Here is a 10,954-nt window from a genome sequence, read left to right as displayed (position 1 = left end):
AGGCAGCATATAGTTGGATTTTCTTTTTTAATCCATTCTGCTACTCTGTGTCTTTTTATTGGTAAGTTTAATCCATTTACATTTAGTGTAATTATTGACACTTGTGGGTTCCCTACTGCCATTTTATAAATTGCTTTCTGTTAGTTTTGTATCTAGTTTGATTCTTCTCTTTTGTTTTTCTATCATTTGTTTCTGTTTGTTTGTGTTCCATACTTCTTTCCTCTGTTGCTACCTTTTTTAAGTCATGTGTTTTTGTGGTGGTTTTTCATAGGGTGGTTACCATTAAGTAATGAAAAGGGTACCTACCATATTCATTGTAGTACCCTATCTTATAAGTATTTCTGCACTTCATCGTCCTTTGCTACTGTTAATCTCCATTCTCTCCCCCCTTTTTTTTTCCTTTGTTGTCACAGTTTAAGTTTGGTTTTATTGTGTTCTTGGTGGAGCTGTTACTTGTGGTGTTGTTTTTTTTTGTTCTTTGAATCTGGTTGGAAAACCCCCTTTAGTATTTCCTGGAGTGGGGGCTTTCTCGTGATAAATTCTCTCATCTTTTCTGTATTTGTGAATGTTTTTATATCTCCTTCATACTTGAAGGATAGCTTTGATGGGTATAGTATTCTTGGCTGAAAGTTCCTCTCTTTCAGGGCTTTAAATATTGGGGTCCACTCTCTTCTAGCTTGTAGAGTTTCTGCTGAGAAATCTGATGATAATCTAATAGGCCTTCCTTTATATGTTGTACTCTTCTTTTCCCTGGCTGCCTTGAGAATTTTTTCTTTGTCATTGGTTTGTGTCATCTTTATTATGATGTGCCTTGGAGTGGGTTTGTTGGGGTTAAGAAAACTCGGTGTTCTGTTTGCTTCTTGAATTTGAGGCTTTAGTTCTTTCCACAGGCTTGGGAAGTTCTCGTCTATTATTTGTTTGAGTATATTCTCCATTCCATTTTCTTTCTCTTCTCCCTCTGATATACCTATTATTCTTATGTTATTCTTTCTGATGGAGTCAGATAATTCCTGTAGGGCTTTCTCATTTTTTATTATTTTTGAGTCTCTTTCTTCTTCTCTCTGTTGTGCCTCAAGTTGTTTGTCTTCTATTTCACTAATCCTATCTTCAATCTGGGTTGTTCTGCTAGCTAAGCTTGTTACCTCGTTTTTCAGCTCGTGAATTGAGTTTTTCATTTCTGTTTGATTTGTTTTTATAGTTTCAATTTCCTTGGTAATATATTCTTTGTGTTCATTGAGTTGTTTTCTGATCTCCCTATATTGCCTTTCTGTGTTTTCTTGTATATCTCTGAGTATTTTTAAGATTTCTATTTTAAATTCTCTGTCATTTAGCTCCAAGGCTTCCAATATGTTAAGTCTTTTCTCCATAGATTTTTCCACATCTATTTGTGTTACCTCTCTTTCTTTTGTATCCATAATATTCGATTTCCTCTTTCTTATTGGCATCTGAGGGTGGTCTTGTTGATAGCACTAATTAGAATTAATAAAGAGTAAAAAGTAAAAAAAAAAACAAAAAAACAAACAAACAAAAAAAAAACCAAAGGGTAAAACACTCCACAAAAAAAAAGCAGTAATAATTTATTATTTCCCCCCTTTTTTTTTTCTTTGTTCTCCTTCCCTCCTCTCCCCTCCTCAGGGAAATATCGTGCCTATAATGGAGGGCCTGGTTTGCGGTGAAGAGTTCAAGGGGGCAAAAAAAAAAAAAAAAAGGGGAGTAGGGACCTACTAAATGCAAAAAAAAAAAAAAAAAAAAAAGGAAGAAAATCTTAGACAAGCATAAGTTGATCTGCCTGCGGGCGATGGTCAACTAAGAGATATAATGAGAGGGATAAGAGGGAACCAGAAAAAAGGACAAAAAAAGGAATAATAAAGAAGAAAAAATAAAAATAATAAGTAAAAATATGTTGTATTAAGTGGAGCAAAGACCAAATACAATGGAGACCTTGGGTTGGGAGGACCCAAAATGCCACAAAAATAAACTAACAAGAAAAAAACAAAAACAAAAGCGAAAAAGAAAAATAAAGCCAAAAAAAACCTTAAGTCCCAAATTAACTAATTTGTTTGTGATTGAGGATTAAATAGGAGGAAAGTAAAACGAGAAAAGAAAAAATGAATAGAAAGGAAAAAATAAGAAAAAGAGAAAAACGAAGGAAGAAATAAAAAAGGAAGAGAAAAAAACAAAATAAAGCAAAAAAAAACAAAAGAGGAGAGAGTGAGAGTTAAGTGTCCTGGAGTATAACCCCAAAGGAGGGTGAGGATGAAGAAGAGAAATAAAATGTAACACTTATGGGTAGTGTAGTTCAAGAGAAGGGAAGCATAAGATGGGCAGAGAATAGAAGGACTGAGGTGGAGGAAATAAAGGCAATAAGATAGAAGAAACAAACAACAACAACAACAACAAAAAAAAATTAGTGGAACAAGTTGTAAAGTCTGTGGATTTTTCTTGATTTTGAGATGTTAACTTCTTCCTTTTTCTTTTCTCTCCCTCTTCCTGGTCGGTGACTCTGTACCCCAGGCTCTGCCCCTGTGTCACATTTAGGTAGGGATTTGCAGTTGATGGGGTTCTATGGCAATGTCATATAATTGGCTTTAGTCTTGCTGGTAGTCAAGGCTTGTTGGCGTTTGCAGGGTCCAACGATGAGAGAGTTTGCTTTCGTGGATTCTCTCTCCTAGTCCCCCCTTCCTGAATTAGCAGCCTGGTGATCCAGCTATAAGGCTGCCACTGCTTCTGCCTGGGGAGTAAGAGGCTCAAAGAGCTGGGAAATCCCCACTCTATCCCCACTCAGTGCAAGGCTTTGGGAAGGGCTCTGACAGTCAGGGCCTCCAGTGTAATCAGGTGGGGGTGGGAGTCAATTGTTGTCAAGGTGATTGTTCAGCGCCTAGCATTCCGTTGGACCTCTCAACCCAGGCTTTCCACACTTTGTAGCCTGTTTTGGCTGGAAAGAAGAGGCACTAGTCTCTGCTTGCGACTAGTGTGGTATAGATCTTATTATCTGCCAAGTCCTTCTTGTTAGCGTTTATCCCTGAATATGGAGGCTCTATCAATCAGAAGTTGCCCCCGCCCCTTTAGCGAGAGGCACTAAAAAATATCACGCCTCTTGTCTTGGGTCGGTGAACTGAGAGAGGTCTTATCAATTAGAACCCAGGGTGCGCAGATTTCACGGGTTAAGTTAATTTTAGTAATTGGGTCGCAGCTGTGCTCCCGAAGGTATTTCAGGCTGCCTGCGCACGCCCCTCCCCCAACGCTTGATTGTTAGCTTGAATGGCTGGGTGAGGTGCCCCGCCCGCGGAGAGAATCTCCCAAGTAGGGAATACCGCCCTGAGGCCTCTCCCGCTCCCCGTGCGCGGGCCGCTGGGCACGTTAGCGGTGCTCGGTCTGCAATGCTCGGTCTGCAACCAGACCGGGCGCGCGCCAGTGGCTGCTCGCCGCTCCGGAGTGTGGGCGGTGCTCGCTCTGCAACCGACCCGGGCGCTGCTCGCGGCGGCTGGCAGCGGCGGCTGGCGGCGGCGGCTGGCGGCGGCTGCTGCTCGCGGCTCCCGAGTGCGGGATGACTTACCACAGGCGCACTTCCTCGCGGCTTGAATGAACGTCCCTGCGGTAGCTTCCTCCACACCCTCGTCTCTCAGATTCGAGTGATAACAGTCCTTTTGCTTTCAGTTTGCTCCGAAGATAAATTTTCCTGTTTCTAGTTGATAAATTTGTTGTGATTTTGGGGAGATCTGTCGGACTCGCTGCTCATGGCGCCATTTCCGTGACGTCAAACCGATTTGGTCTTTTTTTAGAGGGGTGGTTTCAACTACTGACTCAAGTATTTTTTTAAACAGTTATAGTTTTCCTCAGTGCCTCTTTTCCCTCTTGACATATTTTAAAATATATACATAAAAGTTGGCATGAGGCCCTGGCGTGCGGGGGACCCGGGTTCGATTCCCGGCCAGGGCACATAGGAGAAGCGCCCATTTGCTTCTCCATCCCCCACCCCCTCCTTCCTCTCTGTCTCTCTTTTCCCCTCCTGCAGCCAAGGCTCCATTGGAGCAAAAGATGGCCCGGGCGCTGGGGATGGCTCCTTGGCCTCTGCCCCAGGCACTAGAGTGGCTCTGGTCGCGGCAGAGCGAAGCCCCGGAGGGGCAGAGCATCGCCCCCTGGTGGGCAGAGCGTTGCCCCTGGTGGGCGTGCCGGGTGGATCCCGGTCCGGCGCATGCGGGAGTCTGTCTGACTGTCTCTCCCCGTTTCCAGCTTCAGAAAAATACAAAAAAAAAAGTTGGCATGAAATTATCATATACTGTCATATTTTCCAAACCTTTGAATTATCTTTAATTTTGCTCTATTTTTCATTCCTAATGTGTTATTGTACCTTTTCTCTTTACTTGATGCATTTTACCAGTGGTTTGCCTACTTTATCACTCTTTTCAATGAGTTGACTTTTGGCTTTAGCATCTGTATAGTATTTTTTTTTTATTACTTTTAAATTTGTTTATTATTCTCTATTTTCTTTAGAACTAGATTGTTGTTTTGCAACTTCTGTAGGAAGCATAGGTCATTAATTTTTAGCTTTTCTTCTTACTCAATATAAGCATTTCTTACTCCCTAAGTATCAATTTCCCACAAACTTTGATATGATAGCCTATTTTTATTTAGTTCTAATGGATATTGAAATGACAGGTCATGACATGAAATCAACATATAAGTTCATTTATTTGCTACACTGGACAAAGTAGGGATAATTGCTTCTTTTATATGTTTTAAGCCTCTGCCTTATCCTCCACTTGCTAGGATGCTTCTGACTTCCCCAGAATTGCTTTGGGAAAAGGAGATAAAAATACAAGAGATATCTAACGAATACTGCTATGAGATTGGATAGGCCCTCTTTGGACGTCTTTCTCTCATAAGAAACTTTACTGTGTTCTTCAGAGTCACTACATTAGCCCTGGGCACCCAGCTGCCCATGTTCCCTACTGGGGTCATCTTGAAGTCTCTGATGGATTTCTCTCACCTAAGCTCCACATCTGCTCCAGAGGAAATGTGCATCCTTTTGTCACAATAAACCTTGGGAATAAGGTGGATTCAAATGCATCAACTTTTCTTACTCAACCTTAGAACAATTAGCCAACCACAACACTTGGCCTTAGACTTATTTATTTGGTTCAAGTGAAATAGTCGGTCTAAAATAGTCAGTCTATCATGTCTTGCAAATTTCGGGGGATGCCGATTAAACTTTCCAAGTGATCCTTCTGAAGATGCTTGTGCTTCTCTTAATGTGTGGAACCTAGCATTTCAGTAGCTCCTTTAAAAACATATATTTCTCTTCATCTAATCTCCTGTCCCCATCCTCTACTCCCTCCCATTCAACCCTTTTGTATCCTCAATGTAGTCATAAAATCTGTTAATGATTTCCTTTGAAAATCTTATATGGAAGACTATCTTACATTAAAATTTGAGGTTTGTTATCTTAGGGCTTAAATTGAACGTCTAAAAACATTTTTATTTTTACAGAGACAGAAAGAGTCAGAGAGAGGGATAGACAGGGATAGACAGACAGGAATGGAGAGATGAGAAGTATCAATCATCAGTTCTTCATTGTGACATCTTAGTTGTTCATTGATTGCTTTCTCATATGTGCCTTGACCGCAGGCCTTCAGCAGACCGAGTAACCCCTTGCTCAAGCCAGCGACCTTGGGTCCAAGCTGGTGAGCTTTTGCTCAAATCAGATGAGCCTGCGCTCAAGCTGGTGACCTTGGGGTCTCGAACCTGGGTCCTTGGCATCCCAGTCCGACGTTCTATCCACTGCGCCACTGCCTGGTCAGGCTAAAAACATTTTTTTTAAAACTGTTATATATTTATTTTCTAATTTCAATTATAATTTTTTCTGACCCATAAGTTATTTAGAGGCATTTTTACATATCCAAATATATCATCTTTAAAAAATATATTAAAAATATTGATTTCTAACTGATGGGATCAGAGGAAATGATCTAGGTGAAGCAGATTGCTGGAAAGCTCTTGAGACTTGCTTTATCAAATAATTCATGGTCAATTTTTATAAATGTCCCCTAAGTGTCTGTGAAAATATTTATTTTCTAACAATAGGATAGAGTATTCTACACATGTTCATTAGATCAAGACTGTGAATTGTGTGGGTCGATTCTATTTTTCTTTTAAATCTGACAACTACTGCAATGAGTATTAAAGATTCCAACCATGTTTATGAACTTATAAGTTACCTCTTGAAGTTCTGACAACTTTCATATATGTAAGACTATTAGTAAGTGGTGATAATTTGAGAACTTTTGAACCTCCTTGGCAAACTATGCCTTTTACAATTATCCTTGATGTTTTTACATTAAACCTTGTTTTATCTGATATTAATATTCTGAGCTATTCTAAGTGAGTTTTTTCTTTATTATTTATTTTTCCATTGTATCCTTTTGATTTACTTTTAACCTTGCCTTTATTTTTTTAGGTGTATATCTTCTCAGAGACATACAGCTGTATTTAGTTTTTATCCAATCTGAGAAAACCTTTTACCAGGAAAATTAATCTGTTTAATACATTTATCACTTTTGTGCAAATATATAATTTTTACTACTTTTGCTTTCTATAATCATGCTTTTGCTTTATTTTTCTCCTTTCCTGTCTTGTAGTGAATTGATTAAATGTTCTTCACTATCCCCCTTTTTTATTAAGAACTTACACTTTTCAGGTTTCTTATATCAAATGTGAGTCTTAGTTCCACTTTGGCACCGTATGAGAGCTTAAGACCATGTCCTCTGTTCCCATAAGATTATTAATCTTAGACCTTTTGATAACTGAGATAGGCAAATGCTTCCAGGACAGCAGTGACATAAGTGCCAGGTTAGTAATTTAGTATTTATTCATCTCCCTCCTTATGTTTGGCCTCTGAGTATTTTACATACTTTTTTGCATTTTGAGTATTCTCCAGAAGTTCTTGGTGTTTTGTAAGAGGATTTCCAATTATTACCTGATGTGAAATATGATACAGTATATGAAATAGAATTACATATTTTAATTTTTCAAATCCAAAAATACCATCTGTGAAATATTTTTGTATATCTATCATATTAGAATGAGAATCAGAACTCATGCTCTAGTTCTCATTTTGTGACTTGGATAAATCACCTAATAGTTCCCAAACTATTTTATTATCTCTAAATTAGAGCACTGGGTCAATGAGTCTGAAGTATAAACAGCATTGGTAAAGGTTCAAGATGTGCCTAACCAGGCAGTGGTGCAGTGGATAGAGCACTGGATTGGGAGGCAGAGCCCCAAGGTCGCTGGCTTGAGCGTGGGATCACAGACACGAGCCCAAGGGCACTGGCTTGAGTAAGGGGTCACTCGCTCTGCTGTAGCCTCCCCCCACCCCTGTCAAGGCATATATAAGAAAACAATCAATGAACAACTAAGATGCCGCAATGAAGAATTGATGCTTCTCATCTCTCTCCCTTCCTGTCTGTCCCTATCTGTCCCTTTCTCTCTCTGTCTCTGTCAAAAAATAAAAAGGTTCAAGATGTAATAGTACTCATTATATTCCTAACCCTATCCTACTATTGACCTTGTATTTTTCACTATAGCTGGCTCAAGCCTCAAATTATCCTTTTGTTGACCCGAGTTAAAAAAAAAATAACATAAAATTTACCATTCTTAATCCATTTTTAAGTGTACCGCTCAGTAATGTGAAGTATGTTCATTGTTGTACAACCTTGACTTTTAAACTTTAAGGCTTAGATTACTTATTAGTAAAGAAGGACACTTCTATTTTGACCATTTCGACCTTGTCTGTACTCATCTCTTCTTCCTTATTCCTTTCCTTCTCTATGCTATCATCGTTTTTTTCTCTTATTTTTTTTTTTTTTTTTTTGGTATTTTTCTGAAGCTGGAAACGGGGAGAGACAGTCAGACAGACTCCCGCATGCACCCGACTGGGATCCACCCGGCACGCCCACCAGGGGCGATGCTCTGCCCACCAGGGGGCGATGCTCTGCCCCTGGGGGGGGGTCGCTCTGCCTTGACCAGAGCCACTCTAGCGCCTGGGGCAGAGGCCAAGGAGCCATCCCCAGCGCCCGGGCCATCTTTGCTCCAATGGAGCCTTGGCTGTGGGAGGGGAAGAGAGAGACAGAGAGGAAGGAGGGGGTGGGGGGTAGAGAAGCAAATGGGTGCTTCTCCTATGTGCCCTGGCTGGGAATCGAACCCGGGTCCCCCACACGCCAGGCGGATGCTCTACTGCTGAGCCAACCGGCCAGGGCCTTTTTCTCTTTTTAAAGCTTTAATAAACTTAATTTTGCTAATGGTTTTGCATGTGACTTAGTTATTCAACATTATTTATACCATAGTTATTCAACATTATTTATACCAACTTCAGGAATTCCTGAATATTTTACAAGACTTTCAATTTCATTCTGCAGTGTTTAGGATCGTAGTGTTGGATGTCAACATCAGCACCTAGACAAGGATGTCCTTGCTATGGGCTCAGGCTAGAGCTACTGTTAAGTGGTGGGAGGGGAGGAGGAATGTTTGAGAATGTCTAATTTTGAAGTATCTAATTCACTAAAACATTATTATGTCATGATTATATCTGCTTCTCTATAAATCATAACCATGGTGTTGATGTTAAATGATAAATATTCAGGAAATGAGGTCTCCTCTTCTTCTGTAAGTCAAAACAGCATTCCTTCCATTAGATGATCTCTTTCATTTAAATCAAAAGTTATTTCTAAACTTGTCTTATGTCTTCTATTTAGAGGTCACCTTTTTAAGGATTAATATAATAAATTAGTGGACCTCTGGAAGAATAAGACAATATTACACAACTAGTCATTTCAGTGGGAGGGAAAAACCAAACTTCTCTGGTAGTTGTAGGAAAAAAGTAAACTTGATTGAAATTTCCATTTGCCATTGATTTTAGAGACAACGTGAAAAGAGTTTAAGTAAAACAGATATAGTTCATCAATTCCAAGAAGCAGATTTTCCCCCACATTAAAAAATTTCCAATATTAGGGGGCATATTAAAATCAAGAGTTATAATTATAATCAGCAGGGTTTCTTTTATTCTTTAAAGCTGTACCTAAATAATTCCCCTCATAATCCATGGTGTTTCAAATTAGAATCCAGTCCAAAATTCAAAACTATGTAATAATGTAGTACCATCTATATTATTAAACTGAAGCAATGGCTATGCAGAATTAAACTTTCAAGTGGATGTATTCCATTGATAACAATAGCAATACATGTATTCCTTACTATAACCAGGTACTATTTGAGGTGTTTTACTTATTTAATTCTCACAATAACCCTTTTTTTTAATTGATTTCAATTTATTGTATTTACATAGATTCTAGTGTTGACAATAACTCTTTTTAGGTTGATTATTATTAGCCTCTTTGCTGTCATGGGTGAGGACACTGAAGCAGTAAGGCTAAATGACAATCTCTTAATGACGTGTAAAAGTCAACACCTTACATATAATTAGTGGATGAGTTAGATGTTTCTGTTAAATACAAAGTTTTTATTTGCTGAAAAATAGAATTTTATGAAAGCATACTGATAATTTTTAGTATTTATCAAAGAATGGATATCTTTTTGCAGGGCAAAGAGCCAAGTAGTTTTCCTCATTAAGGCCCTGTGGTAGGCAGAATATAACTTCCCCACCCCTCAAAAAAGATGCTCACATCCTAATACAGTGATTCTAGAAGTGTGTGCCAGGGCACACTGGTGCACCCTAGAAGATTTCCAGGTCACCCTATGGTATTCCAGAGAAATATGTGCCTGTTGGGGACCAAAAACCAATAGGGGTTTTGGAGTTTAGATTTTGGGGGGACAGAGGTCTGGGGAACTGGCTGTAAGCTGAGAGTCTGCCCAACCTTCCACCTCACTTGCCTGGTTAGGTTGCAAAAGGCTGTTAAGCTGTGGTGCTGGATTGTTTATACTACCCCCCATGTTCCCCGGAAAGACTGGAGGCAAGTTTCTTCTATCCTTTGTTTGGTGTAAAGTTAAGATGATATGTATGGTGGGGGTTTTCTTTTCTGCACTTGGTAAAATTCTTGGGTTGCTTTGGAAATATGATAAAAAATCTCCTTGATTTGCTAATGGCCCATTTTTCCCTATAAATAAAGCAAGATGCAGTTTTTGGGCACACTTTGTTCTTGCCAGCAGCAATTACAGGGCCCTCCCAACCCTGAATTTTCTTAATTCCACGTATTTTTTTAATTCCACACTGTTCCCACTCGGGACCTGGAATTATTAGCTGCACTGGTTCGCGGCATGTGCCTAGATATAAAAATAAATATAGTTACTCTATTATACCATTTTATTACAGAAATACCACTCTTTTTTTTAATACCACTTTTTATTAGCACATCATTATTATATTTATTAACACATCATTATATTATTTTTAGATAAATACACCCAAAGAAAATTGATAGATTTCTCAAAAAGAAGCATGATATTGAAGAATCCAATTCTACAAGTGAGCAAAAGTTAAGTGTAAATAAAATAGGACTTGAAGGCTGACGGGCAGAATTTAATTTATAGCATTTTCCATCACTTAACACTGAACAATACGATTGGATTAGAAACCCATTCATGGAAGCTTCAAGTGATTTTGGTTTAACATTAACAGAAAAAGAACTGGCAGCTATATCCACTGATCATGGATTGATGATTAAACACAAGGAATTGTCTCTTAAAGGCTTTTGGATTTCTATAAAAGCAGAATATGTGGCAATATCTAAAAAAGCTTTGAACATTTTACTACAATTTTTTTTTTTTTTTTTTTCATTTTTCTGAAGCTGGAAACAGGGAGAGACAGTCAGACAGACTCCCGCATGCGCCCGATCGGGATCCACCCGGCACGCCCACCAGGGGCGGTGCTCTGCCCCCCAGGGGGCGATGCTCTGCTCATCCTGGGCGTCGCCATATTGCGACCAGAGCCACTCTAGCG

The sequence above is a fragment of the Saccopteryx leptura genome, chromosome 2, assembly GCF_036850995.1.
Source record: "Saccopteryx leptura isolate mSacLep1 chromosome 2, mSacLep1_pri_phased_curated, whole genome shotgun sequence".
Taxonomy (NCBI): domain Eukaryota; kingdom Metazoa; phylum Chordata; class Mammalia; order Chiroptera; family Emballonuridae; genus Saccopteryx; species Saccopteryx leptura.
Note: the sequence above shows the minus strand (reverse complement) of the source record.